At 52.6% G+C, this 20,668-nt stretch overlaps 1 protein-coding gene across 2 annotated transcripts in view; it reads left to right on the top strand.

Annotated features, from left to right (window-relative positions):
* The window catches only part of ELFN1 (extracellular leucine rich repeat and fibronectin type III domain containing 1), a 69,832-nt gene that overhangs the window by 14,881 nt on the left and 34,283 nt on the right, over positions 1-20,668 (top strand). The window lies entirely within an intron of this gene.

Raw genomic sequence — 20,668 nt, 5'->3', positions numbered from 1 at the left:
TGAGCATGTTTTCTAAAAAATTTATTTATTGTATTTATTTTTGGCTTCGTTGCTGCACACGGGCTTCCTCTAGTTGCAGCGAGCGGGGGCTACTCTTCGTTGTGGGCGCGGGCTTCTCATTGCGGTGCCTTCTCATGTTGCGGAGCACGGGCTCTAGGCTCGTGGGCTGCAGTAGTTGTGGCTTGTGGGCTCTAGAGCGCAGGCTCAGCAGTTGTGGTGCACGGGCTCAGTTGCTCCACAGCATGTGGGATCCTCCCGGACCAGGGCTCGAACCCATGTCCCCTGTGTTGGCAGGCAGACTCTCCACCGCGCGCCACCAGGGGAGAGCTCTTATTGAGCATTTTTATGAATGAGTGTTGGATTTGGTCAGATCCTTTTTCTGCATCTACTAAAATGATCGTGTGGCTTTTGTCCTTTTATCTTACTAGTATGACTTTAGTCGATTTTCAGATGCTAAACTAGGCTTGCATTCCTGGGATGAATGCCACCTGTACAATCCTTTTTCTTTGTCACTGGATTTGGTTTGCTCATGTTTTGTGAAGGATTTTTGCAGCCGTGTTCATGAGATATATGGGTCTGTTATTTTCTTACGATGTCTTTGTCTGATTTTGGTATCAGGGAAAAAATTACTGGTCTCATAGGATGAGCAGGGAAGTTTTTCTCCTTTTTGTTTCTGAAAGAATTTGTAAAAATCAATATGATTTTAAAAAAATAATGGATAGACTTTACCACTAATGCTACCTGGGCTTGGGCTCTTCTTTGTGGGAATATTTTAAATTAATCATTCATTTTTAAGAAATGGCTATAAGTTTGTTCAGATTTTCTATTGCTTCTTGAATCAGTTTTGTTAATTTGTGTCTTTCTACGAATTTGCCCACTTCATCTAAGTTGTGTAGTTTGTTGGCATAAAGTTGTTCATAATATTCCCATATACTCCCTTTGATTTCTGTAAGATTGGTAGTGATGTTTTCTCTTTAATAATAACATCTTCTTCTGGTAAGAAGAATTTTGGTAATTTGTGTCTTCTCATTTTTTCCTTAGTCTAGCTAAAGGTTTTGTCAATTTTGTTAATCTTTTCAGATAACTGAATTTTGATTTTCACCGATTTTTTTCTGTTTTTCATCAGTGTTAGATCTTTTCTTTCCTTGTGCCAATTGTTTTCAGATTCCACATATATGCGTTAATATACGGTATTTGTTTTTCTCTTTCATGAGTCTAGTTCTAATTTGTATTATTTCCTTTATTCTACTTGCTTTGGCTTTTTCTAGTTTCTTAAGGTAGACGTTTCGGTTTTGAGATTTTTATTCTTTTCTGATGTGCACTGAAAGCTGTACATTTCGGTCTAAGCCCCGCTGCAGCTCATAAATTTTGATATGTTCTGTTTTATTTTCATTTAATTAAAGACGTTTTCTAATTTCCTTTGTGATTTCTTTGATTCATGGGCTATTTAAAACTCTGTTGTTTACTTTCCAGATATTTGGAATTTCTCAGATTTATTTCTTCTGTTGATTTTTATTTCAATTCCCCTGTGGTTGGAGAATATACTTTCTGTGGTTTCATTCATTTAAAATTTATGGAGGTTTGTCTTGTAGCCTAGAATGTGGTCTTTCCTGAAGAATGTACCTTGTGTGTTTGAAAAGAATGTGTATCTTTGCTGGGTAGGATTTCTACCAACGTCTGTTAGGTTAAGTGGGTGATGGTGTAGTTCAAGTCGTGTGTGTCTTTGCTGGTTTTTTCTGTCTAGTTCTCTCAGTTATTGAAAGTGGGGTATTGACATCTCCAACTATCATTGGTGAATTGTCTGTTTCAGTTCTTTCAATTTTCTTAGTTTTTGCTTACTGTATTTCAGAGCTCTTTTGTTACAGGCATATTCATTTATAATTGGCATCTCTTTCGAGGTATTGACCTGTTTATCATTATGAAATATCCCTCTTTGCCTTTGGTACATTTCTTAAAGTCTCTTTTGCCTGAAGTTAACTTACCCATTCTGGCTCTGATATGGAAAAATGCATGCATTTTTCCAGCCTTTTACTTTCAGCATAGCTGTCCATTTGGACCTAAAGTGTATCACTTTTGGACAACGTATATGTGGAGGTTCTTTTATTCCAGCCTGACAGCCTCTGCCTTTTGATTGGAACATTTACTTCATTCACTTATAACGCAACTTTTGATTTGATGTGGTTGCTATTTTCTGAGTTGTTTTCTACGTGTGCCGTCTTTTTTCCCCTCTGTTTCTTCTGTGCTGTTAAGTAGATACTTTCAGTGTACTATTTTTTTTTTTTTTTGCGGTTCGCGGGCCTCTCACTGCTGTGGCCTCTCCCGTTGCGTAGCACAGGCTCCGGACGCGCAGGCTCAGCGGCCATGGCTCACGGGCCCAGCCGCTCCGCGGCATGTGGGATCTTCCCGGACCGGGGCACGAACCCGCGTCCCCTGCATCGGCAGGCGGACTCTCAACCACTGTGCCACCAGGGAAGCCCCCAGTGTACTATTTTAAGTCCTCTGTTAATTTTTTAAACTTTTATTTCTTTGCATTGTTTTCTTAGTGGTTGCTCTGGGGATTACAATATGCATCTTAATTTAATACAGATGATTTCAGATTAGCACTGACTTAATTATGGTAAAATATGGAGACTTTATTCCAGTATAGCTCCATTTTCCTCCTCCCTCCTTTGTGCTGTTGTTGTCATGGGTAGTACACCAATATATGCTACCTAGTTATAACAGCTATGCAGTGTTATCATTATTGCTTTATATAATCTCATGTTCTTAAAAGAAGCTAAGGGAAGGAAAGAGAAAATCATACATTTACAGAGTCCTTTATATTCATCCACACATTTGTCATTTCTGGTGCCCTTCATTTCTTTCTGTGGATTTAAATTACCGCTGGACATGACCTCTTCCAGCCTGAAGGACTTCCTTCAGTACTTCTTGTAAACCAGGTCTGCTAGCACCAGATTCTCCGTCTTTGTTTGTCTTTGAATGTCCTTAGTTTCCCTTCATTTCTGAAGGATAGTTTCATGGGATCTGGCATGCTTGACATTTCTTCTTTCAGCACTTTGAATATGCCGTCCCACTGCCTTCTCACCTCCATAGTTCTGGATGAGAAATCAGCCATTGATCATATTGTCTTTATCCTGCATGTGATGGACCACTTTTGTCTTTCTATTTTCTCAGTCTCTCGACAGTTTGATTATGAGGTGTTCGGGTGGGTTTTTTTGTTTTTATCTTGCTTGCGGTTTGTTGATCTTGCATATTTTAGATGAATGTTTTTCATCAAATTTGGGGACTTTTTAGCTTTTATTTCTTGAAGTATTTTCTTACCACTTTCTTTTCTCTTCTCCTGGGACTTCCAGCACATACATAGTGGTGTCCTTGATGCTGTCCCACAGATACCTGAGGCTCCCTTTATTTTCCTTCCCTATTTTCTCTCTGTGTTCTTTAGATTGGATGCTTCATTCTGCTCTGTCTTTGGGGTCACTCATTCTTTCTTCTGCCATCTCAGATTGACTGTTGAGCCCGTCATGAGTTTTTCACTTCAGTTATTACACTTTTGAATTCCAGAACTTTGTTAAATAATTCTTCTCTCTTCATTGAGGTTCTCTGTTTTTGAGTCATTGTCATCATACTTTCCTTTGATCTGTAAACATGATTTGTCTTTTGTGTTTTTTAAAAACAGGTTTATGATCGCTGCTTTGAAGCCTTTGCTATACGCAGCATCTTGTGACATTCAGTGACAGTTTTTACTGACTGCTTTTTATTTTGAGTATGAGTTCCCTTCTTCTCCTCCTTTGCATATCTGGTAATTTTGTGTTGACAGTGGGCAGTTGAGACAACATATGTAGCACCTCTGGATTCTGAATTTATTTTTTCCCCCTGACAGTCATTATTGTTGCTGTTCTTTGCTTATTGAGTAACTCGCCTGGACTAACAGTTTGAAAGCCATTGTCCCCCGGTGTGTGATGACCGATGTCTCTGCTTAGTCTGCCTTTTTAAAAAAATTCCTGCTTTTATTTTGAATTTTGGCTTCCTGTGGGTCACGTCCGTGTCGGCTTCGCTTAGTGGTCAGGCAGTTACCGGTCAGAGGTTGTGTCAGGCTTTCGCTGTCTGCCGGTGGATCTGCGTGTGGGTTTGGGAGCACATTCAAGGACCAGGCGGTTTTCGAGTCTGCTCTGGCTTTTACTCCCTGTCAGACTCTTGCATCTCCCCTGCATACGTGCACAGGCTCTCGGTGGGCCAGGGATGTGTGAATTTCCTGGGCTCTGCCTGCGTTCCCTGTCGCATGCTACCCATCAGCGGGGTGTTTGTGGAGAGCTTATCCGGCACCTCTGTGACTGTCACATTTCATGTCTTTCTCTGTCAAGTTTCCCGTTAGTCCACTGGTCTGTTGCTGCCCCGGCCAGGATCACGGTCTCAGCCTGGCAGCATCGCTCGCTCTTCTCGTTCACTCATCCCTGAGATTGCTGCTCATTATTGACATCACTGCTGCTGAGCGTGAGTTCAGTGCCCACTGCTTTCCATCAAATCAGCCTCTGGCAGGGAAGCTTCTAGTTTTCACAGCCTGCCCTGTGCTGGCCTGTTAGGATGGTGTGTCAGCCGAGCTGGGAGTGGGGAGATGGAAGCCGTTCCAGGTGAGAACGTCACAGATTCTCCCTGCCTTACTCAAAGTTCAGTACTTTTTCTTGGATAAATGTCTTTGGGTCAATTTCTAAGATATTGGAATGGTTATTTTTATCATGTTGACTATTTTTATAGTTTTGGAGAAAGGCTTTGGCAACCCTCTTCCTCCAGCACGCTGGAAGTCCCATCTCACAGCGCCGTCTTCTAAAAACAAAACTTCAGAAAACAGGCAGCTCCGCGAATGATCACAAAGTGGAATTCATCGAAGAACCAGCTCGTTCAAGAAATAAGGCATTACGTGCGTCCCGGGACGTCTTCGTGTTCCCATAGGATTGTTACCCCGCTTTTCTCCCTAAACGGAAACACCTTTCTGATTTTTAATCCTATAGTTTTTCCTGTTCTTATGCTTTATATGAATGGAAGCACGTGATATGCATTCTTCTGAGGCCAGCTTCTTGCTCAGCACCGTTTTTGTGAGCTCCGTCCGTGTCGGTGGTGTGCGTGTAGTTTATGTTTTTAGACGGTGTCCCTTTTGTCTTTGCTGTTGATGCACATTTGGGTTGTTTCCAGGCTACAGCAGTTGTGGCTAGAGCTGCTACGAACACTCCTGCACGTGCCTGTTGGTGGGCTTGTGCGCTCATTTCTGCTGGACAGATACGTAGCAGTGGGGCTATAGGTGGTACCTGTGTTCAATTTGAGTAGATATTGCCAAACGCTTTTCAAAACGGTTGTACGAACTTATACTCCCATGAGTCCGCCCCACCTGTCAGCACACGTTCTGTGCTGGGTTTTCTGCATCCTTGTCAACACTTGATATTGTCCGTCCTTTTCATTTTAGTCCTCCTGGTGAACACCTTTTCATAAGTTTAGTGACCATTTGGATATTCTCTTTGGTGAAATAATCTGTTCAAAACTTTTACCCATTTTTTCTATTGAGATTTCTGCCTTTATCTTACATATCTGTAAGAATTCCTTTTTTTTTTTTTTTTTTGCTGTACGCGGGCCTCTCACTGTTGTGGCCTCTCCCGTTGCGGAGCACAGGCTCCGGACGCGCAGGCTCAGCGGCCATGGCTCACGGGCCCAGCCGCTCCGCGGCACGTGGGATCTTCCCGGACCGGGGCAGAACCCACGTCCCCTGCATCGGCAGGCGGACTCTCAACCGCTGCGCCACCAGGGAAGCCCTGTAAGAACTCTTTACATATCTGTAAACTCTTCCAATCTTGATTATATAGGTTGCAAGCGTCTCCTCCCACCCTACTGCTGGACATTCCCCTCTTCCATTCGTGTCTCTTAATGAGAAGTTCTTCATTTTAATGCAGTCCAAGTTACCCTTCTGAGTTAGTGCTTTTTGTTAGCTCATCACAAAATCTTTTCTCACCTCAAATGTTTGAAGAGCCTCCTCCATGTCGTCTTTTAGAATCTTTATTGTTTTACGTTTGACGTTGACTTTCAGTCCACTTGGAATTCATTTTTTATCTGTGGTGTGAGGTAGGGATTCATCTTCATTTCTTTTCATATATATTAATCCAGTTGATCTTACACCTTTTATTAAAAATACCACCCATTTTCAGTGGCATTATTTCGTTTATTTTAAATCAGAAATTTTATTTTGAGATCCATTGTAGAGTCCCGTGCAGTCATGAGAAATAATTTGGAGAGATCCTAGGTACCTCTTATCCATTTCTCCCCAGGGGTGCTCTCTTGCAAAACTATGTGACAACTAGGATACTGACAGTGATACAGTCCAGATACAGGACATTTCCATCCGCACCAAGATCCCTCATGTCACTCTTCTGTAGCCACACTCAGCTTCCTCCCCCCACCCTCGTCCCTAATCCCTGGCAAAACTGACCTCCATTTCTGTAATTTTGTCTTTTCAAGTATACTGTACAAATGGAGTCGTACAGTAACTTGTGGGAATCACATTTGTTTTCACTCAGCAGAACTTCCTGGGGGTTCATCCAGGTTGTGTTTCTCAGAAGCCCATTCTTTTTGGTAACCGAGTAGTGACATTGTTTTTTAACCTGGTCTCTCTACATGGCTCGCTGGATGTGTTCATTATGCATGTGAATGTGCTTGCCTGCGTCTAAGCACAAGTTCAGGGCTGTACAGGATCTTGGTCTCTGCTCCATTCATATAACGGGTCTGAGGTCTGACAGTACGGATGGACAGCGAAGGAACCAAAGGATGAGGGGACACACGGGGAAGAAGACGCGGGCGCGGGCTGCTGAGGAATCGTGCATATGCCTCTGGGTGTTTGGTGTAATTTTGGGGTTTCAGATTGTCCTTGTTGCCTGAGGTCTGCAGAGGGCTTGTCTGGGCAGGCCGAGTCCACCTTAGCTGGTGGCTGGAACCTGGCGCACCACAGACCCTTGGGAAGCTGTGGAATTGGTGGCAAGGGCAAAATGTGTCCCGTCCCTTTATTTTCCATTGTTCTGTTGCATTCCCTAACCACGTTGTCCATTTACAGCCAGTTTCCCTGGTGTGGCCCAGTGTGAAGCCTCTGCAGTCATGTGTCTGTTGCAGGTCGGGGGGTTGACCAGGTTCACATAGTCCTGAAGTAGGGCCCGTGGTGGGGGCTTCTCTGGTCCCTTAGCTTTCCGTTATCTGCAGGAGCCCTCCAGTGGGGCTGGGAGCCCTTCCTCAAGCCGGCAGCGATCACAGCCAATGCCAGTGACAGAATGGGTACTCCTTGAGCTGTTTGAGTACCCAGCAACCTGGAAAGGGCCCTGGGTCAGGATTTGGGGACCTGGGCTCCAGCCCTGGCCCCGGACTGCTTGATACATTCTTCATAATTAAATGGATGGGTAGATGGGTGAGGTGGTGGGTGTGTAGATGGATATAGATGGGTCATGGATGAAACAGATGGATGGATGGAAGGGCGGATAGATGTGTTAGGGATAGAGGGATGGATTGATAGAGGGATGATAGATGAATACAGGTAAATGGATGGCTGAAAGCTGGATGAATGGCGGATGGGTTAGGTGGTGGATGAGGTGCTGATGGTAGATGGATGGATGAGGGATAGATATACCTACAGGGACTGCAGAAAGACAGTGTCAGTATGGACAGAGGCTTGGAAGAAATGGGAGTGAAGAAGACCCCTGGCTCCAAGACAGGTGGTACCAGATGGCAGTGGAGACCCTGAGGCCCAGGAAGCGTCTGGGGCAGCAGGCAGTAGCAGGACTGAGACTGAGTCCGCATTCAGGCCTCTTTCCAGCACGTCCCCCCAACCCACAGAGGCAGGGTGGCCTTGAGGGGCCAGGCCGCCTCACACGGAAGCCGACAGAGGTCAGTTGGAGGCCTCCCAGGCCGACGCAGCGGGCCCGGGGGTCTGGGGTCTGCATCCGCGGTTGCCGCTCACTGCTTTGCAGCCTCGGGTGAGTTCCTCCTGGCAGCGCACCTGCTGGGTGCCCGGCCCTGTGCTGGACCCCATGAGACCCAGAGTTGGGTAAGACCCCGTGGTCGCTGATGTTAGGGGATTCGCAGCCCCTCCCTCGGTTTCTGCTCCGTGAAGTGGGGCGGAATCTGAAGGCTGCACTGGGGTGAGGTTCCTGCTGCCGTCTTGTCCTCCCCGACTCGGTGCCCCACAGGTTGGCTGCGGGGGTCGGTTTTCTGCGGACACCTGCTGGGCAGCGAGAGCTGGGGGTGGCGTGGTGTCCACGTGGGCCACCACGTGGTGGCCAGGGAGCCTGGGAAATGTTTAACTTTGAGAAATGGACCGTCACAGCTCAGGAGGCGTTAGCCGCGCGGCCTGGCGCCTCAGGTGACTTGGGAAGAGGAGGGCGCCGCGGCGTGAAATCACCGGGGTATTTAAAGACCAGCTTGGCCGCCCAGCGCAGCAGCGCCGGGCTGCCCGCGCATCCAGCAGGGTAGCGCCCGCGCCGCGTGCAGCGATCTGATCCCCCGCCAGACCCTCCCGGTGGCCGCCATGCCCTGGCTCCGTGACGTGGACAAGCCACTTGTGACCCTGGGCCTGGTCCCCCTGCCTGCGCCGTGCCTGGTGTGCCGAGTGGAAGGCATGGGGGTGGGGAGGCTGGTTATGCGCTGCCGTGAGGTGTGGGGAGAGGCTGCTGGCGCCCATCCCCCGCCCCCCCCCCCCCCCCCCCCCCGCCCCATGCTGCAGCCACACCCCAACCCGCCGAGCTGGTCGCTGGGGCCCGGACAGCTCCGTCCAGCCTCCTGGCTGAGTCCGGGCACTCAGAGGACCCCAGTGGCTCTAGGGCCGGGCCGGGCTGCTCTGTTGACCCGGGCAGAGGCCTGCCGCCTCCCCACCCCGGCCTGGTGCGTGGGGCTGAGGCCACTCGGGCCACTCAGCATCCTGCCTGCTGGCGGTGCTTCTCTCTCCTCGTTCTGGCGAGGAGGGCGACGGGGAGCTGGCGGGGGCGGGGAGGGACCCGGGGCAGGTGGCGTGTCTGAGTGGAGCCGGGAAAGAGGCAGCCAGAAGTCGGCACTTGTCAGCAGAGGCTGCGCAAGGCTCTCGACGTGGAGAATTGCCTGTGCACCGTCGTATGTAAGAGACGCAGAGTCGGAAGCCTTCTGCACGAGTGTATGTCTGAGACGCAGAGTCTGAAGCCTTCTGCACCGTCGTATGTAAGAGACGCAGGGTCTGAAGCCTCTGCACCGTCGTATGTAAGAGACGCAGAGTCTGAAGCCTCTGCACCGTCGTATGTAAGAGACGCAGAGTCTGAAGCCTCTGCACCGTCGTATGTAAGAGACGCAGGGTCTGAAGCCTCTGCACCGTCGTATGTAAGAGACGCAGAGTCTGAAGCCTCTGCACTGTCGTATGTAAGAGACGCAGGGTCTGAAGCCTCTGCACGAGTGTATGTCTGAGACGCAGAGTCTGAAGCCTTCTGCACCGTCGTATGTAAGAGACGCAGGGTCTGAAGCCTCTGCACCGTTGTCTGTATGAGACGCAGGGTCTGAAGCAGGAGGCACTTGGGCTGGCAACCTGCTCGCCCACTGAGGCCGGGGCTGCGGCTGCCTCTGGGCTGGGGGCGCAGGGCTGGACCAGGCAAGTCTGTGGATTCTTGAGGCCCTCCTGGGGACCTCCCCGCACAACCCTCCGGAACTTTCCGAGGGCTCAGTGACCTTGGGCAAGCTACCTCCTTTCTCTGAGCCTCTGTTTCTTTAATTGGAAGTTGGGGGAGGCTTCCTGAATCCCTACCTTGCAGAGTTGAGGAATGAAAGGAGAGAAAGTAAAAGAAGGCGTCAGCTGCCTCCTGACAACGTGCTCCACGCGGCGTAGGGAACAGCGGTCAAGGTCCAGGTGAGGCCTGGCTGGGACACACGCATCCCTGCACGAGCGTGTGCCGTGCACAGCTTGTATCTACCCCGAGTAAGGGGCCACTTCTGGTGTGGAACACAGAGCTGTGTGTGGACACGGTGCGGGCACACCTGCAGACCTGTGTGCACGGCTGGTGCGGACACCGCGGCGGTGCCCACGGCCCTGCGTGAACACGCTCACCCCGCCAGCTCGTCCCCATGGCAACCCCAGGCGCAGAGCGGGTGTCTGGGAGACCTGAATCGGTGCTGACAGGTGGGCTACATGTGGTGGGCTCCCCCGGGGCGGCCGGACCAATCAGGGTCCCGGGGTGAGGGCTCCGGGGGGATGGGGAAGTGCTATCCTCTCCCCAGCAAACGCTGCCACCCCCTGCGAGCCGGATTAGATGGGAAGCTTCCGGAAGCCCCCATCTGGCTGTGATTCACGCAAGATGTGCCGGGGCATTTACAGCTGAACGGCCCCCCAGGGCCCCCCCCCCCCCCCGCCAGACGCAGCAGGGAGCCCTGGGTTTGTGGTCTGGCTCCCACCTTCTGGAGAGGGAAACTGAGGCTGGAGACAGCTTCAGCCGCGGCCGCTCCCACTCCCCGGCCAGCCCAGGCAGGTGTGGGTCCTGCCAGCCTCCGTCTAGAAGGCGCAGGACTCAGCCTCCACCCACCTCCCGCTCCCAGACTCGGAAAGCAGCCCTCGCCTTAAACCCGAGCTCGGCCTCTGCCCAAGTGGCTTCCCTGCCTCCTTTGCCATCTGGCTAATTATCCGGGACCTTTGCTGCAAGACCAGGCGGGCCCAGCCCAGCTCCTCCCCTTCTGCCCGCCCTGAAATCATCGGCTCAGCTGGCAGCGTTCCCATGGCAACAGCAGTGACGGCACAAAGGGCCCGGGAGGGTGGAGGGAGGGGTGGGTGAGGCCGGAGGAGGGGATTTCTGGCTTCTCAGTCATCCACAGGCATATGTGGTGAGGCTGGAAATGGGGCCTAGGTGTCCCCCACTGCTTGGAGACAGTCAACCCCTCCCTCCAAGGGAGTGACCCTCCCCCTCCCCCGGCACCCAGACCCCCAGCTGCCCAGGTGCAGGTGGAGATTGTGGCAGAAGTCAGGGCATAAGACCCAAGGCTCAAGAGGCATCACGGTCACCACACCTGGCCAGCTGCACTTCGCCCGACTGGCTCTGAGAGCTGCCGGCCGCACACCTCGCTGGGGCCTGTTTGGGTCCCATGAGACCACCGGGCAGCTGGCCCTGCAGGGTGGGGGCATGGGAACCGCACTTGAGTTTCTCAGTCTCGTTGGAACAAGCCTGCGGTTCACTGCAGAAGGAAACAGACGCTTCCTGTTAGAGGGAGGTGGGGATCCTGAGAGGCCCTCTGTCCTGACCCCGGCCGCCTGTCAGCTAGGGGGCCCGCCGCTGCCCACTGCGTGGCCACGGGCGTGGGCGCCTCCTGCACGGAGGGACGTCCAGAGCCCTTCACCTGACTTCCTGCCTCTGTGCCCCTCCCTCCGCGAGTGGCGTCATGGGTCAGTGTGGATGGGGCACGTCCCGCATCCGCGTCACAGCCACGCGGTCCTGCGCGCACTCGACGTGGGGGGAGGGATCGGCCCCTCGACCTGGAACCCGCCCCCCGCCAGGCCAGGGGGCGACGACTCTGCCTCCGATCATGACGTCCGCTCAGATGTTCCTGCTGCCCCGGGTGCTAGCAACCTTTGCTCCCTCCAGGCTCGCGGACCAGCCTCAGTCCAGAGTGACTGGGACCCCACCGACTCCGTTCAGCCCCCTCCCAACGCCAGCCTGCGTCCTGTCCCTTGGGCCGCACCCTCGGGTCAGGTGCCAGGTAGAGGCCGGAGCAAGCCTGGGTGGGGACCAGGCCTGGGCCACGTCCCACCTGGAGGCAGAGGAGGGGACACAGCCCCGCCCCGATCCCCACCCTTAAAACCTGCCTGGTTTTAGGCTTAATTGCTTCCCATTCATTCGTTCTCAACGTTCACTCAGCAAATCTTGTGGGGCCTGCCCTGTGCCAGGCCTGGAGGTACGAAACCAAGTCCTTGCCCATGTCAAGCGTGCATCTACTGAGCTCCTACTGTGTGCTCAGCCCTGTGCTGGTGTAGACGCCGGGGCACAGAAGCAAAGGAGACAGACACGGTTCCTGCCCGTATGGCGTTGACAGTGGGAGTGACGTGGAGAAGCAGAGAGGTGAGAACAGTGCCAGAGGACAGGGTTCTGCAGACATGGCCTGGGGCGATCTGCTGGCTCCTTCATGCGGGCAGGCTGGGGAGGCTTCTTGGAGGAGGTGGCGTTGAGCTCTTGCCCAGGCTGGGGTCCAAGGCCCACTGCCGTTTGCTTTGAGATCTTGGAGAAGCCCCTGCCCTCTCTGATCTGGGCTTCCCGGCAGTAGTGTGAGCGACCAGAGAAATGGGGTGGGGGAGAGTTTGCTGTAAGCCAGGGCAGGGGGAGAGGACAGGGTGATGGTCCTTCTGGGCACCGCAGAGAGGAGCCCCCACTCCTCTTGGCGGGAGAGGTGCTGCGTCGGGGCGGCAGGGAGGGTCTCCTGCCTATGTTTATACCCACGGATGCACAGATGGGCCTGAGGCCTCTGCCTGTCGAGGACAGCTGCCCCTTCTGCCCCCTCCTCCCCTGCTAGGGGGTGTCTGGGTGGTGGGGGAGTGCACTGGCGGGAGACCAATCCCTGGCCTCGCTGAGCCCCTGCTGCCCCGTCTGTGCGATGGAGCTGAGCCTCTGGGGTCCACCCGCCCACGCGAAGGCGGGCCGGGGTGGGAGTGTTTGGGTTCCGTCCCAGCTGCCCTCCCAGGGGCCCAGGGGCCCCGAGGCTGTTGTCTCATTTGTCAAAAGGGTTCTCAGCGGGAGCAGCACAGTTCACGCGGGCACGTTCATTTCCGGTCCTTTCAAGGATGTCCCCCTTCCCCCCACCCCCCATTCTCCTGGGAACGTGTCTTTTTTTCGCCGTTTATCAGTGTTGCCGTTGCAAACGCGGCAAGGTGTTTGTCACCATGCAGCAGCTTCGCCTGAACAGATGGTTGCCGCGCGCCAGTCCCGCAGGGAGGCCGCCTGAGCCCGGGGCTGCCCGGCGCGGTGGGGAACGGGATCGTGGCAGGTCGCTCGCTGCTTCTCAGTGCTCACCTGTAGCCTGGCTGCGAAGCGGGGGCCACCTGCCAGGGCAGGCGTGAAGATGAGTGAGTAAGGCCTGGAACGGAGTCAGTGCCTCGTGGGCGGGCCCTGGGCCCTTGTCCTCAGTGCCAGAGTGGAGCTCAGCTGGCCGGACACTGGGGCTGGGGTCCTGGACCGCCGTGAGGGAGGAACCAGAGTCACCGGACAGATGGCAGGAGGGCGCGGGGGATCCGGCTGACCTTCCGGCCCGTTTCCGAGGAGGGTTTACCGGTGTGCCCCGGACACTGCCACGGGCTCTTCTAGGGAGCTCACGTCTGTCTAGATGGATTTGTTTACCTTGCGCCTGGAGTGGAACAGCTCACCACATTTTTAGCCAAGCAGAGTCTGAGGGAACCTCAGCCTTCGTTTCAGGCAGACAAGCAAACTTCAAGCCTCATTCTCATATTCCTAATAAGCGCTTATCAAATTTATGGCTTTTACGTACAGCTCGTCGGACTGATGCCTCCCGAATATGCCGGCCTCCCCTTCGCTGCAATTTTCCTTACTGCGCCGCACCCTCCGAGGTCTCTCTGCCTTTGCCCAGCAAATTAGCACGTCAGCCTCCTGCTGAGGAATGGCGGGGCTGCAGCTGCGAGAACATGGGGTGAGGGTCCTGGTCACGCTAGCGTCAGCCCTGAGTTTTCCCACAACGCGGAAAACGTGAGGCCATTCTGGATTGCAAAATGCTCATTAGCACAGGCACTTTTTTTTTTTTTTTTTTGCCTAGCATTTAAATATGTGCAATAATGTATTATTTCCCAATTATTTTTTATTTTCAAAAGATATCTATTGGGCTTCCCTGGTGGCGCAGTGGTTGAGAGTCCGCCTGCCGATGCAGGGGACACGGATTCGTGCCCCGGTCCGGGAAGATCCCACATGCCGCGGAGCAACTAAGCCCCGTGAGCCACGGCCGCTGAGCCTGCACATCCGGAGCTTGTGCTCTGCGATGGGAGAGGCAGCAACAGTGAGAGGCCCGCGTACCGCAAAAAAAAAAAAAAAAAGATATCTATCTTTTCACAAAAGCAAATTAGGAAAATGCTCAAAGGAGAAATGAACCGTGGTTCCACCGTCCAGAGATGAGCAGGTCAGCGCTCTGGAGAATGGCTTTCTGGTCTTTTCTTCTGAGGTTGAAGGTTTGCTACAGCGTGTTGGTATCAATCACCCTTAAAAAACACTCGTGACAAGTCGAAATGTAACTTACCTGCAGAAAAGCTCACAGATCCCAAGCTACTATTGAGTGAATTTTTCATGACGTATACCTAGCACCTACGTCAAGAGGCAGAACTAACCAACCCCCCCGGAAGTCGCCTCCTGGCCTTTTGGGGTCCTGCCCCGCCCAAGGGTGACCACGATTTTGGCTTCTAGCAGCATAGTTTTGTCTGTTTTTGCACATTGTGTAAACAGACTCATAGATTATATACTCTCTCTGTCTAGCTTCTTTTACAGAACGTTTCACTTGTGAGATTCACATAACTTTGTTGTTGGATGTGATGGTTCCTTCATCTTCGTTGCTGTATAATATTCCCAGGTGTGGAGCCACCCCAATTCATCTGTCCCTTCTGACACTGACGGACATTGTTTCCGGTCTGGGCTGCTCTGAATACTGTTGCTAAGAACACCCTTGAACATGTGTTTTACAGGTTGAAATATATGTTCATATTTCTGTCGTCTTGGAATGAACTTCTTGTCTCTGGTCATTCACGGACCTTGAGCGCTTTCCAAGCTGCAGAATTTCATCAGCGTTATTAAAACGCTGGTGCAGTGTTCAGTGAGGGGGTGCGCTAATTGATTTACAGTCCTTCTCGCATGGAACACTTAGGTGGTTTCCAGTTTTTTTTCTCTTCAATGTTAAGTGGCAGTGGAAATCTTTGGCCATACATTTTTTTCCTCTTTGGGATTATTTCTTTATGATAGATAGGTTCTTGGGAGGAGGACAGCTGGCCCCAGGGATGGACTTTCCTCCCACACCCCTCTGACTCTTCCATATTGTCAGATGTGATGAACAGTATGTACAGAAGAGTGCAAGAAACATGTATGAACAATGGAAAGAATGATCACTATGTGGACATCTGCACAACCACAGTCAAGGTTAAGAGCGTGTGAGACAACATCACCAGCCCTCGGGGGGCCCTTCCAAGAGCTTCTCCCTGATACAGCCCTCTCTTTTCATTCCCGAATGCAGCAATCAGCGTCCCCCAACAATGCATTCTGGGGTGGCCGTTTTTGTACTTTACTTAAAGATAATCATTTCATACCCAGTCTTTCTGACCCCGTTCTTTTGGTCAGCATCATTTGGGGGCTGTTTATCTGTTCATCAAGGGTGGATTTTCATTGCTGGAGAGTATCCCATTCTAGGACTGGATCAGACTCATTTCCAGTTTGGGGCTGTGATGAACCTCTTTGTGTGTCTTTGGTTGTGTGAGTACCATAGTCCGAGGTTTACACCTGGGGAGGAACGGCTGAGTTCGGAATGTACAGCTTCACGTCATGCTGTTTCCCAAAGTGATGGTGAAACGGCCTCCAGAGCAGAGGATGAGGGTCCTCCTGCTTCGTCGCTTCCCCAACACGACTCATGAGACTTCTGAAGCTTTTCTGTCTTCATGAATAATGAAGTTGAGAATCTCTTATGGTTTGGTTTTTTGGAGGCTTATTGGATGTCCTCATTTATGAAATGCCTTTTTGAGACCTCTCTCCATTTTATTATTGAGATGCCTGTATTTTCCTCGTTAATTTGTAGGAGTTGTCCATAGATTCGGAATGGAATAGCATTTCCTCGGAATAGATAGAAGATGGCTGTCTTCTAACATTTGTGGCTTGTGTTGTTTTTCTTTTTATGTTATATTTTAAGAACAGGAATTCTTCATTTTCATGGAATAAAGTTTTATCAGTATATTCTCGTATGGGTGCATAGGAAGAACACCTTCCCTTCCTCCAGGTCATCAATGTATTTTTCTGTTATCTCCTTAAATATATAGTTCTTCTTTTCCCACTGAGGTCTGTAATCAACCTGGAATTGATTTTTTGTGTGGTGTGAGGTAGGGGTTTGATTTCTTTTTCCTCCCAGATAAATGTCTAATTTATTGACAACTCTTTCCTTTCCCCGTTGATTTCCTGTGTCTTCTTTGTCATATCAAGGGCTGGTTCCTAGTTCAGTGTCTGAGCTTTTTTCTGTTTTGATCCATGGTTCATTTGTCTGATCTTGTATCACGAGCACACTATTTCAGTTTCTGTGGTTGTATAATAAATTATCTGATTGAGTAAACCCCCACCCTCAACCTTGTTCTTCTTATTTAGGGCCATTCTTGGCCCTTTGCTCTTCCATCTAAATTGTAGAATCAGCTTGTCAAGTTTCACAAAAAGAAAAAAATCTGCCAGGTTTTGATTGTGATTGCATTGAATCTACGGATCAATTTGCAGCACTGAATTTTAATAAGTGTTCATTTGCTACTTACTACAGATGTAGAGAAATCCAGTTTACATTTGTATGTGGCGTTTATATCCAGCACTCTAAGCTCTGTCATCCATCGCTGTATTTATACATTCTCTGGGATTTTTTTATGTAATGCCTATGAATAACTCGAGTTGTTTCCTCCTTTCTGAGTCATATCATTTTTATTTCTTTTTCTTGCCTTATTGCAATGGTGGAGCCCACTAGTGCAGTTTTGAACGGAAGCGGTAGTAGCAGGCATCCATGTGCTGTCCTTGATCTTAAAGGGAAAGTTTTAGTTTCACCATTAAGCATCTTGTCTGCTGTAAGCTATGCACACTTCAAGAGCTTTTTTTTTTTTTTTTTGCGGTACGCGGGCCTCTCACCGTTGTGGCCTCTCCCACCACAGAGCACAGCCTCCGGACGCGCAGGCTCAGCGGCCATGGCTGACGGGCCCAGCCGCTCCGCGGCACGTGGGATCTTCCCGGACCGGGTCACGAACCCGAGTCCCCTGCATCGGCAGGCGGACTCTCAACCACTGCGCCACCAGGGAAGCCCTTCAAGAGCTTTTTTATCTGTATTACCAAATGACTTTCCAAAAGAATTGTGCCAGTTTCACCATTACCTTAGCAGCACTAGCTATTATCTTTAGGTGTTTTCTTGTTTGTTTTGTTTTGTTTCTGTGGTAGTGGTTGTTTTTAGATCGTTGTTTATTTGATGAGCCTATATGGTGTCTCAATGTAATTTAAAAATTTTGCATTTCCCTAATTATGCAAGAGGTTGAACATTGTCTCACATATTTGTTAACCAACTGTGTTTCTTCCTTTGTGTCTGTTTCTCTACCCATTTTTTTATACATTGTTAGTGTTTCCCTAATCAATTTGAATTCTTTACATAATGAAGTTATCATTTCTTTGTCACATGTGCTATGAATAGTTTTCCCTGTATGTTGTGCATGTTTTAAAATGTTATTTTTTATGTTCTTTTCCCTTATTTTTATTTATTTTTTAAAATTATTTTATTTATTTATTTTTGGCTGCGTTGGGTCTTTGTTGCTGCGTGCAGGCTTTCTCTAGTTGCGGGGAGCGGGGGCTACTCTTCGTTGCGGTGCGCGGGCTTCTCATTGCGGTGGCTTCTCTTGTTGCGCAGCACAGGCTCTAGGTGCGTGGGCTCAGCAGTTGTGGCACACGGGCTTAGTTGCTCCGCGGCATGTGGGATCTTCCCGGACCTGGGCTCGAACCCGTGTCCCCTGCATTGGCAGACGGATTCTTAACCGCTGCACCACTAGGGAAGTCCTCCCTGATTTTTATATGGTCAGATCTGTCTCTCTTTTCTTGTACAACTTATTCTGTTTCTCCAGAGCTTGGAAAGCCTTCTCCCTCCTCAGGACTGCTAAGTATTGAATTCTGTTTTCATCTAGCTTTTTTTCTATAGTGTAATATTTCATATTTAACTGTTTACTCCATCCGGAATTTGTGGGGCTGTGCGATGTGAAGCGAGGAGTTAATTCTGCGCGCAGTTTAAGGGGGAAGCGGCCTCATTTGCACTTCCAAGCCTGGATTCCCTTCGTCTGGGCGGAGTGGGAAGAGATTAAAGGGAGGAGGGGAGGTGGCACTGTCTACAGCCGGCCTGGGAGCTGTAATTAACCCGCCCCTCGCTGCCTCTGCCTAAGTCAAAAGCAAAGAGTTGTCAGGCCAGCTGAGGAGTAGCCTGGGTGATCCTGGGCCAGTCTCTTCATGCATCTGGGACTCAGTTTCCTTGTCTGCAGAATGGTGGCACAAGTGACACCTGTCCTGTTGGTGCCGTCACTGGGAGCATGTCCTGCAGAAAGCAAGGGGTCAGGCAGACCCGGCACAGGTCCTGGCTCCTCTGTGGGATGTCACTTCTCTGAGCCTCAGTTTCTCTATCTGGAAACCAGGGATGATACGACTGCAGTTCCCACCTCGTGGGGCCAGGGAACACTGACTGCATGGCTGTCTCTCTGCTGTCATGATTGCTCTTCAGGGGAAGGGGCAGTGGCTCTGGGGTTGATTCTTGTGGTCTTTGGGAAGGGCCCTGGCCCAGCTGTGGGGGCAGAGAGGCGGGAGGGAAGAGCAGTGGGACGGCCTGTGGGACCGCCTTCCTCCCAAGCCCTGATGGGTGGGGGGACGTGCCCCTTCCCCTCCTCAGCTCCCCAGACTGAGCTGCAGGGGCCAGGCATGCAGAGAGCATTGCCTTGCTTCCTGACCCAGACAGAAGGACCAGCATTGGCCCCGGGGACTCTGCCGGACACACACGCGTGTGCACGCGCGCACGCACACACACGCGCACACGTACGCGGTGCTGGCTGGGAGGGTTCAGCTCTCCCGGGCTGTCTGAGCTGTTCCCACACCTGTCCCCTCTCGTGCCCCTTGTCCTCCCTGCAGGCCTGCCAGGGGCTGGGCTTCCTACAGTCTCCCGAGGTGCTGCCAGGGCCCCCAGCCTCCCGTTCTCGCTCCCGGGCTTTTTGTCCCTTGGAAAGAGGCACAGGAGAGGCGGGGCAGGAACGGAGGGGCAGCAGGGCCCACTCTGCGCTGCGTAAACCCGAACCCGAACCCTAGCCCACCCGCTCCCTCCATGTGTGGCCCCCAGCCTGGAACGACCCCCACCCCCCAGAAGGGCCCCGTCTGGAGCCTTGAGGTAGGGGCAGGAGGGGTCTGCCATTCTCTGTCCAGCCACCCTGGGCAGAGGAGGGAGGCGGGGTGCAGAGGGATGGAGCCCTGCCGAGGTCCCCCAGGGGCAGGAGGGAGCTGAGAACCCGGCTCGGGGCACCCCGGGAAGGCACCACCCCCTGCAGCGGCTGGGGAGGGGCCTGGGCAGGCCGACTCAGCTCCCTTTCCCTCCGGCCCCGTTCCCCTTGGCCCACGATGCCCCCTGAGTTGGGGGCTCCCCCCACCGTGCCCCCTCCGTAGGGTCAGCGCCAGGATGGCAGCCCTCCCCAGCCCCCGGTGCACACCAGGAGCCCGGCAGGCGCCGTGGAGCGCAGGGGCCTGGGGGCGGCATCCCCACTGCTGAGACCCACGGGGCTCCGGGGCAGGAGCGGGTGGTCGTTGGTGCTGGGGCTGAAGGAAGAGGGGGAGGGCCTGAGGGGCCACGTGTGGCGGGGCGTGAGGAGCCGCCCGGGGGCTGGACGAGGAGCCCGGCCGGCCTGAGGTTGGCAGGTCGGGGGGCTGGCTGCGCCCCTGCAGGGCCCCAAAGCGGCCAGCGGCACCCCGCGTCCCAGGTGAGGGGCCTGGCTCCTGACAGGTGGGGCGGGCCCGGGGACAGGGCGGGCGCCTCCCGCCCCCCGGAGCCCCCTCGCCCCGGCCTCGTCGGGGGGATGTGGCGTGGAGAAGGGGGGGCACGGGTGCAGCTGCGGGGAGGCCGGGCTGCTGGCATCAGCAGGAGCCCCTCCCCCCTCGCTAAACAATCATTGCGCAAAATATGCAAATGGTATAATTACTGTTATTTGTTTTGCTGATAGAAGTGTTTGAAATGCAAATGCCAAGTTGGGGCCTTTCCTTTGTCCCACCCCCTCACCCAGACTGACGTCCGCCGGGGATGAGTCGCTCCTCCTGGAAGCGGGGGACTTGGGCCCCTCCACCCCCCGCCCCCCCACCAGCTGCTGCCTCTGCCGCCCGAGGGGCACCCGGACGCGGCAGGGGTCCTGGGCCGCCACCCGATCGTGCGCACCGTGCACCTTAGAAGGGGGGCCTCGGTCGCCCCATCCCCCGCCGTGTGACCTGGGGCCTGTCCCTTGGCCTCCAGGAGCCCCAGGTTTCCTGTCTCTGTGATGGGGCCACAGCCTCGGGGCCCGTGCTCTCTGCCCCCTTGACAACCCCATGGAGGGTTTGGGCCTCGCTTTCCCACCTGCAGAAGCCCTGCACAGGTGTCTTCTCAATAGAAGGGAGACTCGGAGTCCCTGGGCGGTCTTTGGGGGCCGTGGTGAACCCCCAGCATCACTGTGTGTACACTTTGCTAGCGGGGGTCGTCACCTTCGACCCCTCCAACCCAGGTGGTCTCTGGGGCTTTCGGAGCCCTCAGGCCTGTGGGTTCAGACCAACCTGGGCAGTGGCCGGTGAGAGGTGGTCACCATCATCCCTGTTCTTCGGAGGGGGAGCCGAGGCTTGTCGAGGACCCACCGGTCAGCGTGTCTCCATCACGTGCCCGGTTCCCACCTGGCCCCCCTCCC

This window comes from Stenella coeruleoalba, assembly GCF_951394435.1.
Source record: "Stenella coeruleoalba genome assembly, chromosome: 15".
Taxonomy (NCBI): Eukaryota; Metazoa; Chordata; class Mammalia; order Artiodactyla; family Delphinidae; genus Stenella; species Stenella coeruleoalba.
Note: the sequence above shows the minus strand (reverse complement) of the source record. Positions and strands in the feature narration are given on the sequence as shown.